This window comes from Hyperoodon ampullatus (assembly GCF_949752795.1).
Source record: "Hyperoodon ampullatus genome assembly, chromosome: 7".
Classification (NCBI taxonomy): Eukaryota; Metazoa; Chordata; class Mammalia; order Artiodactyla; family Ziphiidae; genus Hyperoodon; species Hyperoodon ampullatus.
In genome coordinates this window covers 35,382,499-35,401,734 of record NC_136920.1, presented here as the reverse complement: position 1 = coordinate 35,401,734, position 19,236 = coordinate 35,382,499, and the positions used below count along the sequence as shown (strand labels likewise).

Genomic DNA, 19,236 nt, shown 5'->3' with positions numbered 1-19,236 from the left:
GAAGGTGTTTTCATTTTATTGCCTACTTAATTAATGGAGATAAGTACAGATATGGTTTCCTAGGTACATTCTTAATCAAAGGCAGGCTTCATTCCAAAGTGTTTAAAGTCCCTTTGTATGCTTTAATTACTTTAATTCAACATTGAGACATGTCTTTCAGTATATTTACATTAAGGAGAACATATACTGAACAAGTTTCCACAGATGAGGTCCACTGGTGACTTACATTCTTGACTTCCAGAGATGCCTATATAAATCTTCTTATTATAGTCTTCATGTTTAATCATAGTTGATTGATTTTGGTTATTGATACTTTTTAAGACTATCAATGCCTATGTATAGGTAGACATCTATCACAAACTATTGTTATGGTTGACTGACTAATGGCCTCCCAAATATATCCACTTGCTAATCCCTGGAACCTGTGAATGTTATATTTTATGGCAAATGAGAATTTGCAGAGGTGATTCAGTTAAGGATCTTGAGATGGGAAGATTATCCCAAGTTATCTAGTATAATCGCACAAGTTTTTAATAGGAGTAAGACAGGACTGCCTAAGTAAAAAGAAGATTATGTAACCACGGAAGCTGGGGGAGGAAAGACAATGTAAAGGATTTTCCCCCTATAGCCTCCAGAAAAAACTGCCCTTTCAACACCTTGATTTTGTTCCATAAAATTCATTTCAAACTTCTGACTTTCAGAACAAAAAGAGAATAAATTGTGTTGTTGTTTAAGCCACTTAGTTCATGGTAGTTTGTTATAGTAGCAAGAAGAAACTAATAGAGATATTTCCTTTTATCTCCATTGAGCAAAGGAGATAGAAGCAGGTGCCTTTAATTGTGCCGTCTGCATTCCCAAATGCAGTAGAGTGATAGAGTATTAGGCTCTTAGTAGTAGGAATAATAATTTGTTTAATAAATAAGTGCAAATTACTTTGTGCGTAATATCTATTTTTCAAAAATGTGTTCACTACAATGATCATCCCAATCTATGAATATCAGGTTTAAAGTACAGAAAATTCTTCATGTTATCTAATGGTTGGAAAATCCTTTAATTTTTCTGATTAAAACAGTAAGAAAGACTTCTCACTCTTCTCCGACACATTTATTTTTGGCTTAGAATCATGGAAAGGTGTTCCTGTTATGTAAACCAATATCTATTAAATCCTTATTCCATGCAAGTCATGAATCTGGGCACATTTTGCCATTTACTCTTTCATAAGTGTGCTTCCTGCCATTCCTTTAACCTCATCTATAACAAGATATTCTCCAGCACACCAAGAAAACTGAATTAATTCTCATTAATGCTTACTGCTGACTCTCAGCACTGCTCATTGCATGTGATAAGTAGATAAGATAAAAGTATAAAATCCAAGATATTTGCCTGTGTACCTTCAATCTTTCATACTAAGACTCTTAAGCTCAGGGTATCTTAACTTTTACATTCAGCTTGGCCTTAGCTTTTTGCAGTCATCAATAATAAATAATTGAAATTGGCAAAAAAAAAACTAGTGCGTGTTTGTGTGTGTTCACATTTGCAAAGAAACATCTAGTTCTCTGATTTGGTTAACTTAATAAGATCGAGAATATAATAAGAGAATTCCAAGCTCCCTAGAGCTGATAAGTTTTAGGTATTAGGCTGGAAGATTTATGTAAGATAGAAGATCATATGAGGCTTTTTAAATTTCATTTCTCAAATTGAAGAGTTATAGAAAGAAAAGTTGGGAGAAAAGCATGAGGAGATACAATAATTTTCCATGATTTACTTCTTTGTAATATGACAGTTGTTAAATATAGATTAGTAATTTATCAACTTTCAGAAATTACCAAAATCAAGATTTGTTGCAAATCTGTATTACTTGAAAAAATGAGACATTATTCGTAAGCCTTGTTATTTTAGGCCACTTTGAAAAGAGCACTTTTATATGAAATCAAGTGAATTGTGTATGAATAGACCATGAAGTTGCATAAATTAGGATGTCTTCCCATATTCTCTCCCCAAAACACTGTTTAATTTTTATTAACTCCAATAACACGAGTTCTAGAAGCATGGCAATTTTAGTAGTTAAATTAACTTATTCAGTAGCTAAACAATGTCAACAAGGACCCAGAGTTTTTTGTTTGTTTGTGTTTCAAACTTTTTCATATCATGATCCTCACATAACTGACTTGTTCTAAGCTTTGATTTGTCATTATATAGTGATAGTGTCTAAAGAACTATATACCTGTGTACAAAGTCAGAGAAGAAAAGGGTGCGGGGGGAGATGCTTGTCCTGGACTGTCATAATTTTTGTAAAGGAGGAACATTTTTTGAGAAGTCTCCCCAAACTTGGGCATGACCCCATGCAAAAGTGAGACTTTGGTGTTTTCAGCTTCTACTGTGAAATGTTGCTTCTTTTTAGAAGTAAAGAAATCTAATTGTTAATGGAGAGGCAACCAAAAATTTCTGCTATAATGTACTCATCCACTCATCTTGATGACAACTTACATTTATGTCGTCTCATTTGCTTAGTTTTATATCAACAGTGCACATTTTAAGCATTGTATAAACATATGTTAAATAAATGAATGAATACATCCATACATACATACGTATGTACATGGATACATAAGTAGATAGGTCAGGGCAGTAGAGAGTAGAAGCTAATGTCTGTGACCACAGGAATCCATCCATGCACCTATTAAAATGAGTCCACAAATATTTTTGGCAATAACTTGCTGAATCCTGAGATAAGTAGCAAAATATTTTATTTCCCTGAAAGTAGTTTCCTGAGAATCTATTCAGTTTTGAATAGATTTGATGGTTTTTAGTGAAGATAATCTTTGAAGGAGCAATGGCTGCCGCTAAAGCACATGAATTTATCTTAAAAATAATGGCATGTGCTGACAATTGCAAGACATATTGATAAATTCAGTGTCCTTATTAATGTTTGAGAGCAGGCTTTTGATTAGGGAAGGCTGCCAGCAGCAGTAAACATTCTGTACTAAGGAAAGAATTGAGGCCCTGCAGATTATTATTTGCCCAGGACTTGAGTTACTTTTTATCTTCCTTGATTCAATTTGGAGTTGATATTCTCTGGAATACCTATCCTCCATTTTGCTCCTCTATTTTACTTTTACATATACTTATTTTTTTAATTTCAGAAGAATTATTTTTTCAGTATAGAACAATTTCAAAACATGTCTAAATGTATAAGGCCAAAAAAAAAAAAACACACTTAAAATCCCATCACTTGGACCACACACAATATTTTGAAATATTTTGTATTTCTGTTTAGTTCCTTTTGTATTAGGCATAATCTGCTTGTGATTAACATATGTATGTTAATATAGATTATATATTATACATATTCTGCTTTCTTAAAACATAAAAGTATCCTTTAGTTATAATTTCTTCATAAAAATTTAAAAGTGTAATTTTATGATATGTATACCAAAAGTGAATTTTTTCCTTATAAATATATGTGGATAGAGAAGATGTGGCACATATATACAATGGAATATTATTCAGCCATTAAAAAGAATGAAATAATGCCATTTGCTGCAACATGGATGGACCTAGAGATTGTCATACTGAGTGAAGTAAGTCAGATAGAGAAAGACAAATATTGTATGTTATCGCTTATATGTGGAATCTAAAAAAAGTGATACAAATGAACTTATTTACAAAACAGAAATAGACTCACAGATTTAGAGAACAAACGTATGATTACCAGGGGCAAGGGTGGCAGGGGAGATATAGTTAGGGAGTTTGAGATTGACATGTACACACTGCTGTATTTAAAATGCATAACCAACAAGGACCTACTGTATAGCCCAGGGAATGCTGCTTAATATTATGTAACAACCTAAATGGGAAAAGAATTTGAAAAAGAATAGATCCACGTATATGTATAACTGTATCACTTTGCTGTACACCTGAAACTAGCACACCATTTTTAATCAACTATACTCCAATATAAAATGTTAAAAAAGTGTGTGTATGATGATTCTAATTTATGCTCTGATGAAAAATGTGTTCTTATTTTTATCTCAAAGTGTAGTTTTTATTGAATGTTTGTAACTATAAAGTAATTCACTAAAATTATTGAAAAATTGTAATGTTATTGAAACCTAATACACATTATTTTTGGAGTTTGGATTTTTTAACTTGAATGAGGAATAACTGACAAATATAATCATATATATTTAAAGTGTACAGCATGACGATTTGATGTACAAATACATTGTGGAATGATTACCAAGATCAAAATAATGAACACATCCCTCACCTCACATAGTTAACTATTTTCCGTGTGTGTAGTGAGAAAGATTTAGATCTACTCTCAACAATTTTGAATGATAAATATCCCGTTATTAACCACAGTCACCATGCTATACATCTGATCCTCAGAACTTATTCTTCTTATAAATGCAAATTTGTACACTTTGACATCCATCACATCATTTCCCTCCTCTCTGCTCCTTGCAACCACCATTCAATTCTTTGTTCCTATAAAATCAGCCTTTTTTTTGAAGATTCCACATATAAGTGACAACATACAGTATTTTCTTTCTCTGTCTGGTTTATTTCACTTAGGTTGTCACGAATGGCCTGGCTTTGGTAAGGAAAGACTTTCCCCAAATGTGGTTGTGAGGGTACCTTTTATTCCTGAAAGAGCACAGCAAAATAGTTTCCATGCATCTCCATCTGCTGAGGTCAATGTTAGCACAGACTGTAGGGGTCCACTGTGCTCAAGACGGCCGAGGTCCTGTGGTTGGTGGTGGTGGCTAAGGTTATTGACCTCCTGAGTGGCAAAGACTGCTGAGATTCTCCTATTCTCCTTTTTCACTTGTGGGAAGATGTTCTAGCCAAGGGGATCCCTCTTATTGGCTGGTCTGGTGTGCTGGCACTCAGAGCAGTAGTGGAGCCACAGTCCTAGGATCAGATGCATGTGGAACTACAACAGTACCAGGGTCCTGAGGCACAGGTACACTTGTGCAGCAATGGCATTGGTGTCCATTGTGTAAGTATCTGCAGATCTCTGGGGAACTGTAATCTGAGTCTCTGGGACTCTCCACAGTGACTCAGATTGGGAGCAGGCAGGGAGGATACAGCAGCATCATGGACCCTGGGATGATAGGGTGCACAATGGCTTGGGGTCAAGGTACAGTAGCAGCACAGTCTTGGGATGATGGAACAAAGTCCCAACTTTGGCCCCAGGGGGCAGTCACAGAAGAGCAGTAACATATCCCTGGTTGGACCTAGAGAATGGGGCTCAGACCAGCAGCAGCATAGCCCTGGCACTAACAGTTCAGAGCTATGGCCTGGGACCCTAGGGTGGGACTCAGAGCATCAGTCAGCTGGTCCCCAGAAATGATGAGTCAGAGCTGGGAACTGAGAACCCAGTGAGGCAGGTCTCAGAGCATTATAGCAGCTCCAGTCTCATATGAGGCAACATGCTGGGGCATCCCAATCCCAGAGAATGGCTACTGGGGGCCCTTGAGGGCAGGTCTCATGCAACAATAACTCCAGCCCTGGGGAGGAGATTCAGCAGCAGAGACTCTGAGATGCTCCATCATCAGGATCGGTGTTGGTGAAAACTATACGAATCCACAGTGGTGAGGCTTGCAGGGGTTCTCCTGCTCTCCTTTTACCTGTGCAGTAAAGTTATTCTGTGGGGACCCCTCCTGGCACTAAGCTGCTCTAGACTGGGAGATGGAGTGATGAAGGTAAAATGCTTCCTATGCAACCATCATCAGTTTTTGAGCTCTACAGTGTTTTTGCTACTTCCTCATTGTAGTCTAGAGCTTTTCCTGAGATATTTTCATCAGTTTATAGTTCCTTTACTATTTTTGCTGGGTTTTTTGAGAGCAGGAGAAAAGCGTTGGGATCTCCTTGCCCTTCATCTTGCTGAGGTCAACTTTCTTAAGAAAATTATAACAGTTGACTATCCCATCAGTGTAGTAAGAAAAAAAAAATTGTTGTGTTTAATTAAGACTTTAGGAATACCCAGAGAACTGGGTATTCTCATTAAAGAAACAAGAATAAATAAATAGGTAAATAAATATGTTAGTCTGCTCAGGCTGACATAAAAAAAAATACCATGGACCCAGTGGCTTAAACAATAGAAATTTATTTTCTCAAAGTCTGGAGGCTGGAAAGTCTGAGATCAAGTCTGGCAGGGTTTGGTCTCTAGTGAGAGCCGTCTTCCTGGTTAGCAGCAGCCACCTTCCCACTGTGTCCTCACACGGAGGAGCACTAGCGAGCTCACTGATGTCTCTCCTTATAAGGACACTAATCCTACAATATCAGGGTCCCACCCTTAGGACCTCATTTAACCTTAATTACCTCCTTATAAGCCCCATCTTCTAGTAAAGTCACATTAGGGGATAGGCTTTCAACATATGAGTTTGGAGGGAGACACAATTCAGTTCATTGCAGTAATTTACTAAATAATACATGCAGTAAAGCAGTAACAAACTTTGTTGTTTGAGAAATTATAAAATGAAAATTACTGTTTTAATTTGCCCTAAATATGATTACTGGGCAGCTTAAACATTTATTTTAAAATGTAAGCCACTCAATTTCACTTAGGTACTTTTGTTGTTGTTGTTTTGGTCACTTCACTTCATTTACATAATGCTCCCTAGTCACCAAAAATTAAATTAATCAACTTGCCTATTGAGGTAGGGAATGCGAGACTGTTTGAGTTTTGATACCAGATTTTCAGAAGGAGACGTTGCTGAGTTTAATTGGAAATTATCTCTGAACTCACTTTCATGTTCTATAGGCTAAAGATTTGATACATTCTGGGTGGGAAGCCTTTTGAATGTATATTTTGGCCATGACAACTACCTGGACTGACTTTACCTGTGTGGAGACCGATATATTTATGCCTTTGCTGAAGGTTCTCTTCCACCTGTCATGTTGCTAACATTTGTTCTCTTTAAAGAGCATCATAAGCATCATGTCAATCCTCATTTAATATTGTGTTTATAGTACGTATACATTTATAGAAAATAATATATGATATGTTGATGGTAAATATGCCCCCAAAATTTGTTTCTTTAAAAAAATTTTATTGCTTCATTCTAGACGTGTAACCTTGAATCTGTAGAATTAAAAAATCTCTAGTAATGATAACAGCTGATATATATTGAGCACTAAACATGCTTACAAAACAACTTAGGTATATACGTATGATGCATTGAGTATTTGTGTGTGTATATGTATATACACACATGATGTGTGTAATGGGGGGGATGGGTGTGTGTGTAAAGTGAGGCCTAAAAAGTTAATGGTCCAAGGTCATCAATAGAGTAGATATTGTGTATAACTGAGAAAGGATTTACATCTATCATATACATTCATGTTCATGGTCTGTGTCTAATCCTCTCCCCTGCCTTTTTTTTTTCTTTCTTTCTCTTACTTCCTGTGGTCTCCCTGGTGACTGGCTCTTCATTTTGTTATTTGTCTGTTCTTCACTCTCTAAACTCCTGACCATCTTTCTATTGCTTACTAGTTGTAGCACATATTGAATAATCCATCTTGCTTTGTCCTCTGGTACTTGCAAAATCTTTGCTGATCTCCTGACCTTCAAATGCATAGACGTTTTTGGTCCCAGTATCCATCTTTTCCCCTACATTCCAATCTTCTGAGGCATTCTATTTGGATGCATCTAGCTGTTTTATGAAAAGAACTATGACATATTATTTCCAGTGAGGGATACCGGTTTTGCGACTATTTCTATTAGTTATCCAATAAAACCAACTTCATAAAAACTATGTGTTTGTTATTCAGTGTTTAAAATACAATAATGAATTATTTAAGTTACTGCCTACATGAAGTTTATAGCCTATCGATAAAAATAATGCCTTATATGTATTTAGCATTTTATACTCTACCCAGTGCTGTGATGTACATTATTTCATTTGATCCTCACTACAATTTCCATGAGACAGAGAGGAGAAGTTGTAGAATCCATTTTACCATAAGGGTATTGAGGCCTTGAGAAGTTTGACAATTACTCCAGGCTACCAAAACATTTATTTGCAAAGCTAATTTATTAACAGATTGAAACCATCACTATTTAATTTATTTATTTTAATATTTATTTAGTTATTTATTTAAAATTGAACTGAGAGTTTCTTGGCTCAAGTATATTTGACAGAAATTTATAGTTATTCCTTTGATAACTATTTCTATAGCATAGTTATACCATTGTATCAAAATTCTGACAATTATTCTGCCATGTTTGGTGATAGACCAGATAACACTCATTTTGAAACTCTGACATCAAAATGTCATCTGTTCTCATTGGTATTTTCTCTAGAAACCAGATGTGTTCAACTGGTATCTGCTTCTGAAAACAGGAATATTGCCACATGAATTCCTAAGTATGGATCCAACAAGTGTCAGATTATTTTCTGATGTTTTGAGTCTTCTATAAGGGAATTTCGTGAAGCGGTTGTCCCTTAATTTTTAAACCCTTGTATAAATTAAGATAATTTTTGTGCATGTGTCTTTCATTAACTTACATTTATCTCATCCATGTGTTAAACCATTTTTTAATGAGCAAAAGCATTTTCAGTGCCATTCATTTGTTATATGTCAATTTATCTCCAGTTAAGTGAGTTTGGGCCCTAAAAATATAGGCACCTTATAGAAGAGGTTAAAGGGGTTACTGATTTTATTTTCTTCCATGATTTAACAAACTTTAATTTTCAAAACACATTAATTTGTGCCTCAAAATAATTTTATGAGTCAGTCAGGGCAGCTGATACTGTCACCTTAGCATGTATCAGAAAAACAAGGCCTAGAGAAGGTAAAAGACTTATCTTAAATCATAGAACTAGTAAGTGGCAGAGTTTTATTCTAATCTAAGTCCTGTGACTCCACTATATCACATTTTTCAGTTATATTTCTACTTTGCTTCTTAGGGGGATCTATAGATTATACTTTTCAGAAATATTTTCTACTGTACTAATTCAAAGATTAAAAGGGCAAATATGTGTAGCTGGAAATATAACTTGTTGATATAAAATATAATCTGTTGGGAACTAATATTCAATGCATTTGCCTAAAAAACATAAGCATTTTCTGTACAAAAATAGGCTGTTTTCAGTTTAGAATTTGCAACTGCTTGAAACAGAGGGTTTTTTTCTGACTCTCTATATTATTATTATTATCTAACCTACTAGTTTTTAAAACTATAGTATAGAGGTATGTTCTGTGGTAAGAAACAGGAGAAATTAAACTGACCTTGTCCAAATCAACCCAACTTTCCAGGCTTGCTCCTTCCATGTTTTAAAGCACAAACGCCAACTAGCCTCACTTATTTTCTTATTATTCACCAGATAATGGAGTATATATATATGCAGGTTTTAAAAGGACATGCTGGGCTTTCCTGGTGGCGCAGTGGTTAAGAGTCCACCTGCCGATGCAGGGGACACGGGTTCATGCCCCGAACCGGGAAGATCCCACATGTCGTGGAGCGGTTAGACCCATGAGCCATGGCCGCTGAGCCTGCGCATCCGGAGCCTGTGCTCTGCAACGGGAGAGGCCAGAACAGTGAGAGGCCCGCCTACAGCAAAAAAAAAAAAAAAAAAAAAAAAGGACATGCTTCTTATCAGAAGTCATAGCAAATTTAAATCTATTAAACATTAATTTTTCTCTGAAAATATTGAGAATATTCCAAATACTGAAAATCACTAAAAGTACAAGATTTCTTAAGAAACCAAGCCTAGAGCTTTAAAGTGACTTATCTATGATAACACAACTTCAATCTAAGCTTCCTGACTTCATGTTTATTCATTTCTCAAAAATTATTGATTGAGCACGTGTTATCTGTCAGGCACTAAGCAAAGTGTTGTTTTATTTGTTTTTTATGGTTTTTGTTTTTTTTCCCTTTCACCAGGATTTCTTCACACTTTAGCAAGGGATTTGAAGTCAATGGATGAATTTCAGGAAGATATTGACTCCTCAGAATTTTTTCATATTTTTATAGGTTTACAAATGGCATTTTTCTTGCAGAGGAGCTTATATAATTTATCAGATTATCAAATGGTCTTTACCTAGCCAAAGTTTAACAGTTTAGGAATCATTGCTTTACATATTGGCCCTCACCTTTTACCATGCTAAGCACTTACAGGCAATGGTAAGCAGAGTTTTCTCTGGTTGTTATTGAGAATACTGTGCTTGTTTCAAGTTTCTGTCTTTTTCTTTCCTACTGTGTTCACTTATTAGAAAACTGAGGTGCATTCTATAACTGCCAGGCTGATGATTATGTTAGAAATTATTTTTAGAAAATGTTTATAACTTTAAATATGTTTTTAAATTTTACCATTTTAATGAAATTTTATCATTAATTCGAGATTTGAAAAAAATGTTATGACCTATCCCATAGGAAAATAAAACATGTTAAGTGATTTAAGCCAGATATTGTAAATACATTTTAAAAAGTGAATATCTTTGTATGTCCCTATCCCATATCCTGTGCCTGCCTATCCAAAACCTTGCTAAAGGGTCATGGGGTTATTTTCCACTGAGCTTGGGTCTAGGCTTGACATCATCCTCATTCCAAGCAGCTCCTAAAAGTCAGTCACGGTTGGTACCTATCTGCCATCCCTGAATGAGCTCTAAATATTTTGCCTATAGCCAGCCTTCAGTCTCTAGAGGGACACTCTGCAGTATTTGCTCACCAACGTCTTTACCATTGTAGTAAATGATAAATGTTATATATTTGCAAAGTCTTTGTAGAGAAATGGTCTAAAGGCTAAGGAATGTTAGGGAATAAGGCATAAGTGTGAATTTTTCTGCAGAGAATCAAAGTGAAGACAATTAACTTTATTTTTTAATGTCTTTATTGGAGTATAATTGCTTTACAATATTGTGTTGGTTTCTGCTGTATAATAAAGTGAATCAGCTATACGTATACATATGTCCCCATATCCCCTCCCTCTGGTGCCTCCCTCCCACCCTCCCTATCCCACCCCTCTAGGTGGTCACAAAGGACTGAGCTGGTCTCCCTGTGCTATGTGGCTGCTTCCCACCAGCTATCTATTTCACATTTGTAGTGTATATATGTCCATGCCACTCTCTCACTGTGTCCCAGCTTGCCCTTCCCCCCTCCCCATGTCCTCAAGTCCATTCTCTACGTCTGCGTCTTTATTCCTGTCCTGCCCCGAGGTTCATCAGAACCTTTTTTTTTCTTTTTTTTTTTTTTAAGATTCCATATATATGTGTTAGCATATGATATTTGTTTTTCTCTTTCTGACTTACTTCACTCTGTGTGACAGAATCTATTTGTTGTTTTTCCCTTGCTGCTTGTAATAGTTTTTCTTTGTATTTAATTTTTGATAGTTTGATTAATATGTGTCTTGGCGTGTTTCTCCTTGGATTTTTCCTGTATGGGATTCTCTGCGCTTCCTAGACTTGATTGACTATTTCCTTCCCCATGTTAGGGAAGTTTTCAACTATAATCTCTTCAAATATTTTCTCAGACCCTTCCTTTTTCTCTTCTTCTTCTGGGACCCCTATAATTCGAATGTTGGTGCATTTAATATTGTCCCAGAGGTCTCTGAGACTGCCCTCAATTCTTTTCATTTTTTTTTCTTTATTCTGCTCTGCGGTAGTTATTTCCACTATTTTATCTTCCAGGTCACTTTTGCATTCTTCTGCCTCAGTTATTCTGCTATTGATTCCTTCTAGAGAATTTTTAATTTCATGTATTTGTGTTGTTCATCATTGTTTGTTTGCTTTTTAGTTCTTCTAGCCCCTTGCTAAACGTTTCTTGTATTTTCTCCATTCTATTTCCAAGATTTTGGATCATCTTTACTCTCATTACTTTGAATTCTTTTTCAGGAAGACTGCCTATTTCCTCTTCATTTCTTTGGTCTGGTGGTTTTTTACCTTGCTTCTTCATCTGCTGCATATTTCTTTTCTGTTTAACTTACTGTGTTTGTGTCAGTGTGAATGTTCATAGCTCCCATTGGTTTTGGTGTCTACCCCCAGTTGGTGAGGTTGGTTCCATGGCTTATGTAGACTTCCTGGTGGAGGGGACTGGTGCCTGTTTTCTGGGGTGAGACTGGATCTTTTCTTTCTGGTGGGCAGGACCGTGTCCAGTGGTGTGTTTTGGGGTGTCTGTGGGCTTATTATGATTTTAGGCAGCCTCTCTGCTAATGGGTTGGGTTGTGTTCCTGTCTTGCTAGTTGTTTGGCATAGGGAGTCCAGCACTGGAGCTTGCTGGCTGTTGGGGGGAGCTGGGTGTTAGTGTTGAGATGGAGATCTCTGGGAGAGCTCTAGGCGATTGATATTACGTGGGGCCGGGAGGTCTCTGGTGGTCCAGTGTCCTGGACTCGGCTCTCCCACCTCAGAGGCTCAGGCCTGACACCCAGCCGGAGCACCAAGACCCTGTCAACCATGCAGCTAAGAATAAAAGGAAGAAAAAAAAGGAAGAAAAAGAATAAAATAAAGTAAAATAAAATAATAATAAAATAAAAAATAATAAAACTTTAAAAAGATAAAAAAATAAAAGAAGAGAGCAACCAAACCAATAAACAAATCCACCAATGATAACAAGCACTAAAAACTAAACTAAGATAAACATAAAAATCAGAAACAAATCAGTCTCAGACAGCTAATCCCAAGTCTACTTTTGCTCCCAAAGTCCACTGCCTCAATTTTTGGAACATTTGTTGTCTATTCAGGTATTCCACAGATGCAGGGTACATCAAGTTGATTATGGGGATTTAATCTGCTGCTCCTGTGGCTGCACGGAGAGATTTCCCTTTCTTTTCTTTGTTTGCACAGCTCCTGGGGTTCAGCTTTGGTTTTGGCCCCGCCTCTGCATGTAGCTTGCCCTCAGGCACCTTTTCCTGACCAGACAGGAGAGGGTTAAAGCAGCGGCTGATTAGGGCTCTCTTGCTCTCTCGGGCTGGGGGGAGGGAGGGGTACTGTAGTCATAATTGGAATGCAGGGCAAGCCTGTGGTGGCAGAGGCCAGCATGACATTGCAACAGCCTGAGGCACGCCGTGTGTTCTCCCAGTGAAGTTGTCCCTGGATCACAGGACCCTGGCAGTGGTGGGCTGCACAGGCTCCTGGTGGGTATGGATAGTGACCTGTGCTTGCACACAGGATTTTTGGTGGCTGCAGCAGCAGCGTTATCGTTTCATGCCCATCTCTGGGGCCAAGCTGATTGCTGCGGCTCACGCCCATCTCTGAAGCTCACTTAGGCAGTGCTCTGCCTTCTGTGGGCACACAGGGAAGGAATACCGTCTCCTCACACACCCCAAAACAGTGCTCTCTTGCCTCTTTGGCAGGTCCAGACTTTTTCCCTGACTCCCTTCGGCTACTTGTGGTGCACTAGCCCCCTTCAGGCTGTGTTCATGCATCCAACCCCAGTCCTCTCCCTGGGATCTGACCTCCAAAGCCTGAGCCTCAGCTCCCAGCCCCCGCCCGTTCCAGCGGTTGAGCAGACAAGCCTCTCAGGCTGGTAAGTGCCTGTCGGCACCAGTCCTCTGTGCGAGAATCTCTCTGCTTTGCCCTCCGCACCCCTGTTGCTGCGCTCTCCTCCGTGGCTCCGAAGCTTCCCTCCCGCCCACCCACCATCTCCACCAGTGAAGGGGCTTCCTAGTGTGTGGAAACCTTTCCTCCTTCATGGCTCCCTCCCAGAGATGCAGGTCCCATCCCTATTCTTTTGTCTCTGTTTTTTTTGTTTTTTTTTTTCATTTTTCTTTTGCCCTACCCAGGTACCTGGGGAGTTTCTTGCCTTTTGGGAGGTCTGAGGTCTTCTGCCAGTGTTCAGTAGGTGTTCTGTAGGAGTTGTTCCACATGTAGATGTATTTTTGATGTATCTGTGGAGAGGAAGGTGATCTCCATGTCTTACTCCTCCGCCATCTTCCAAACAGCTCGACAATTAACTTTAGACCAGCCCTAGAATGTTTCTCCTTGTGTCCGAGATGCTGGGATGAGCCTTGTGTTGCTGACCTTTTCTACCTATTCTTCTCCTGTCCATCATGTTGCATGTATGTCTTGGCTTAACCAGCTGTCCTCCCACTCTGAGGGGCCCTCAGCCTTTACTAAGTTCAGCTGACTTTGCACAGGTCCTTGCTTGGAGCATATATAGAGCAGTGGCGCCATCATGAGACCTTTGGGGAAAGTCACTCTTTTCGTGGAACTTGCCTGGTATACTGCTATTTCAGTTCTAGGCACAACAGCCACTAATTGATACACTGGTTTCTTTAGGTCCTAAATGCTTCTATTTTTTAGTACGTTAAAACATTTCTTTTCCAGTGAGAAACATGTTTCTTCTGGGCACACTGAAAGTTCAACATGTGCTTCTGAGCAGAAATTGTCTTAGGTTCTGAAATTATAGATTAGAAATTATGACCTTTTGTAGAATCAAATTTGAGCACCTAGAAACACTGCTCAGGGACATTTGACATCCTCAGATAGCTTTTCATCTCTAATTAAAATAGAAAGCAATTACAGTAAGATCTCTATTCTAAACATAATTCTTTATTTTGAATATATAATTAAAAGAAAGAACAGTGAAGAAAACACACAGCAATTTCACTCATTATACATTTTTTTAAATGCTTTGTTTTCTATATCCTTTATCTTAATGGTGATGCCAACCATAATTTCAGAAAACAAGGGCAAGTTATTTTTCTCCTTTGAGTACTTCTTCTTTTGGTAACACATTTAGATGTTCTCCTTTGTCTTGGCAGGAGACATTTGAGAAGCATATTTGTGAATTTACTTGACTTTTCATTTCATTTCATTGCTGTTACTCAGTTACTAGAGTGTTTGTTGACCTACCCATAATAAAAGAGAAGAAAGCAATTACCACTGAAGGTAATTGCATGGAAAGCTGCTGCAAACAACACAGTTAAGAGGAATTTTAAATAGGACAGTTCTCCATAAATTTCATCGTTTATAAAAAGGAATATACAGCTTATGACGGCAAGAGCAGAATCCATAAGTAGTATACACTGGGAGTCTTTTACCATGGCAACACTATCACTTCAATCATTGACCCTGATATGTCTTTAAATATTTCTTCTTTATCTTCTTCCCTACCATTATAATTTGAATTTAACAAACCTCATTTGAGAAACAAGTCAGATCTTGTTACATAAGTTTTCAACCATGTAGAACCTTCACATTAGAAGGGTCTTGTAATACCTCCAACTCTAGTCTCTTGCACAATATTGGCTAATCTCCCTGACCACATTGTCTCTGATTGTAAATGTTCAGTGATTAAGATTCACAATATTCTAAAGCAGGGTTTTTTCCTTCTTACAAAATTCTGATGAAGAATCCCCTTCTCACGCTCAATTATAGTTGATTTTTTGTATATCTATCTGATTCCCACAGAGATTCCAAGCTCATTCTATACAGTAATGTGTTTTTCCCCACAGTCTCTTCTTTTGGTTCCCTCTTTATTCTTTGTCTCTGTATTCTTTGCCCTTTCTATTCTTCATGCCCCCACCACTGAGACCCTTTCAGAAGGAGAATTTAACATGATGTAATTGTTTTTCAGTCCCAGGAATATTTGTGGTTTCTTAGCCAAGAGTAGAACTCAGTTTACTCCTAATGATGAAATAACCTGGGAAGGCAAAGTGGGCTGCATTATTTGAGTAGGCAATGAAAATCACTTCAATGCTTGCAATTCATGCTACTTAGCCAGACACCAAAATTTACAGTCACCAGCACACATTTTTCAGTTTTCTTCCCAATCGCATAATCTCTTCTTTTTTTTTAATTGAGGTGTAATTGACAAATAACATTACATTGGTTTTAGGTGTACAGCATAATGATTTGATATTTGTATATGTTGCAGAATGATCACCAGAGTAAGTCTAGTTATATCCATCACCATAAATATTTACAATTGGATGTGTGTGATAAGATCTTTTAAGAAAGATTATTCCCTTAATAACTTTCAAATATGCAATACAGTATTACTATAATCACCATGATGTACATTACATCCCCATGACTTATTTATTTTATAACTGGGAGTTTGTATCGTTTGGCCCCCTTTACCTGTTTCATCCACCTCCCACCCACTGCCTCTGGCAACCACCAATAATCTTTTCTTTTGTGAAAGTCACAACTAGCATATCCTCCCACCCTGCTCCAACCATTGCTACTCCAACTCCTCTAGAAGCAGAAGTATGAAAATTCCTCAAGGCTGGGAAAATCCATATGGGATATATTATATGATGTGCAGAAACTCTATGATCGTATTTTGGGTAAAATCTTTTAGCATAATCATTGCTTCTTGCAGCAAGTCAGATAAAACTTATAGCACAATTACGAAGCACCTACTATGGGACCTAAGAGTGCTTTGCATGCTGCAAGAGAAAGGGAAAAGCACTTCTGTTTTACAGCTTTGACTAATCTATATGTAAAAAGTCTTACTTATATCAACCCTAAGCCATCATCTACTGAATATTTTGTCCATTTCTTCTTCCTTAGTGAATGTAGCTTGATGTGGTAAAAAGAATGTGTGGTTGCAGTCAGGGAATTGGGTTCTTTATTATCTTTCGCTTACCTGCAAACTGAGGTTAAGTAGTCACTTAGCCTTATTGGTTATCAATTCCTCTTTTAGTAAACTATGGATAATATCAATACACACACTTCGAAGTTATTTAACAGAATCAAATGAGATTATATATGCAAATGAATTCTGCGAAATATTTTACACACATTCCATTATCAATGAATTATTTTGTTTTTGTTTTTCCAGAGGGAAGTATGCTTCTTAGGATAATACCAGGTTACTTTTTCAGAGTCTAAACAAATGTTTTTCTTAGTCTCATTCAAGAAATGTGTCACATCTTTTCAACTCAGGCCTTCATACTTTGCAGTTTCTGGGATGTATAAAACTGTATTCCAGGCCCTTTATTTCTCCTTTAAGATATAGAGTTGACTTGGAAGCCTGGCGCAGATCAGTTCATCTCCTTCGTTTTAGGCAAATATATATTTTAAAATTTTATTTGTAAACAAAGGCAAAAAGATCTTCAGAACATTCTACAAAGAAAACAGCTCAGGCTTTTTAGTATTTATATAGCAATCAAAGACTAAAGGCATAATAGCTTTTCAGAAATGAAATTGTTGGGGTATATATATTTTTTCCTCATAAAGTTTTACATGAGTCTTTTTATTAAAGAAATGGATATAGAGGCCAGGAACTAGATGCAATTTCTTAATATAATTGCAGTTGACCATTGTCTGGTGTCAGAGATATAAAAGATTACATTCTCTTTTCCAACTGCCTTTAACATATTGTTTGCAGGAATAATAAATGGAAATTGTCTCTAATCTAATCTAATTAGTTGTGTAAGAAGCCTTTGCTATAAAAATTTGGTTTCATGCTTGGGTTTATCTTGGACAAATTTGATATGCTGATATACTGATAATTTATTCATTAAAATCTGTAAAATCTTCTAAAATAATAATATTGAAAATAGCCCTCTGGATTTTTTTTGTTTCAAGCTGAGCAGAACCTATGTTAACTTAATATTACAATTCTCCCCCTTTCTTCAGGTATTGAATTTGTTTTTACTTTAGATACATTGTGGATAACAGCTATCTTATGTTTAATGTTTTCACTTATTTGAGCCCTTTTATTTGCATACTGCTTAGATTTTAATGTTATCTTAACGTGTAAGAGTTTGGTAGCAATCAAGCATAGTCTTATAGACTGCCTATTCAATTTTGGCTGTTTTAATAATAATACCCAGCTTTACTGAATGAGGATGGTCTGTTGGTGTTTCATACATTTTAACATGTGTAGGGGTCACCTGTGTGTCTTTTTAAAAGGATATTCTGATTCAGTAAGTCTGGGATGGGGCTTGAGATTCCGCATTTCAAACAAGACCCTAGGCAGTGCTGACTGTATTGGTCTATGAGCCACACTTTAAATTACAAGGCCCTAGTGCATTTAATTAATGATGTGAAAAGGTTTTACTTTTCTTTTTCTCAATTTAAAAATTCTATAGACATTGGTATTATGGAAAGCAGCATTCGAAATGAGGTGATTTGAGTTCCCTTTCAGACTTTTCACTTAACTTACTAATGTTTCTTTTGTATATGGACCTCTGAAAGAGGGTATGTGCATTTGTTATTTAACATCTCTGCCCCCCACCCCGCCCTCTTTTTCACTCATCACAGCTGACATTTTGTAGCAGGCACAGGGGAAAAAAATTGGATGATAAGTTGCCTTGCCCTCAGTCAGTAAGGGTGATAAGATAGTTTACAATTAACTTTAATACATTATGGTAAGTGTTGTATAAGCACTTTATCTACCACTCTTGGGGGAGGGGTTGTGAAGGAAGGTCAAAGATCAATAGAATAATTACTACATTAGGCCCAGCTTCATGGAAGAGTGACACTGGGTTAGATCTTGAGGGCATTGCATCAGAGTCTACACTTGGTAGTTAGTAAATATTTGTAGAAATGAAAGAAAGAAGGAAGGAAGGGAAGAGTCAATGAGTAAGTGAGGAATGCTGTCTTTCTTGAGAAAACAGTCTAACGTGAATTACTGTTTAGTAAGTTGTCAGAGGAACTTGCTGAAATGTATGGTAAATGTGGAAAGAGGCCAGAAGATATTGGGGAAAGAAAAAATGGTGCCAAATCATGAGGGGTATTGACAGTGATGTTAATAATTTTGAGAGAAAAGTGTCAATAATTTTATGAATAGTTTCTTCTCTTTGTTAGTGGGAAAGATGTTCAAGTTCCTGCTGACTTGTGTTTGGAAATCAGCTTCCCTCTCTGATTCGTTCTTCTCCTCCATGGGGCCTGGGCATGGCTTATCTTTCCAGTCAGCAAGGTATATGTCAGTAACTACTCGGCACCATGTAGGTGCTTCTGACTGATCAGCAGGCCCCCAGGTTCTGGTTCTGTTTTTGTTTTCATTGTTGTTTTTTTCTTTTACTAGTTACCAACTTAAACGTCTTTTGACTTTAAAGTGAATATAGGACAAAAGGAGAGAGGAAAGGAGGCTGGTGATATAGAAGCATTATTCTCAGACAGTACACCAAAAAAAACCACATTACAATCTAAAATTTTCATATTTCTTTTTAATAAGCAATTTAATGAAAATGGAAACTGTATTGCTACTTAATGGGGCATAAACATTTTCTCATTTAAAATTATCTACTAGGCTGTGAAAAGAGAAGTGGAATCAAATATTCTGAGTAATGGGAAAAAAAATGGGAGCACTTGGATTGGTCTTACCTATTT

At 37.1% G+C, this 19,236-nt stretch overlaps 1 protein-coding gene across 1 annotated transcript in view; it reads left to right on the top strand.

The window, feature by feature from the left end:
- LUZP2 (leucine zipper protein 2) overlaps window positions 1-19,236 on the top strand; it is a gene marked incomplete at both ends in the record, with an annotated part of 459,701 nt that overhangs the window by 343,273 nt on the left and 97,192 nt on the right. The window lies entirely within an intron of this gene.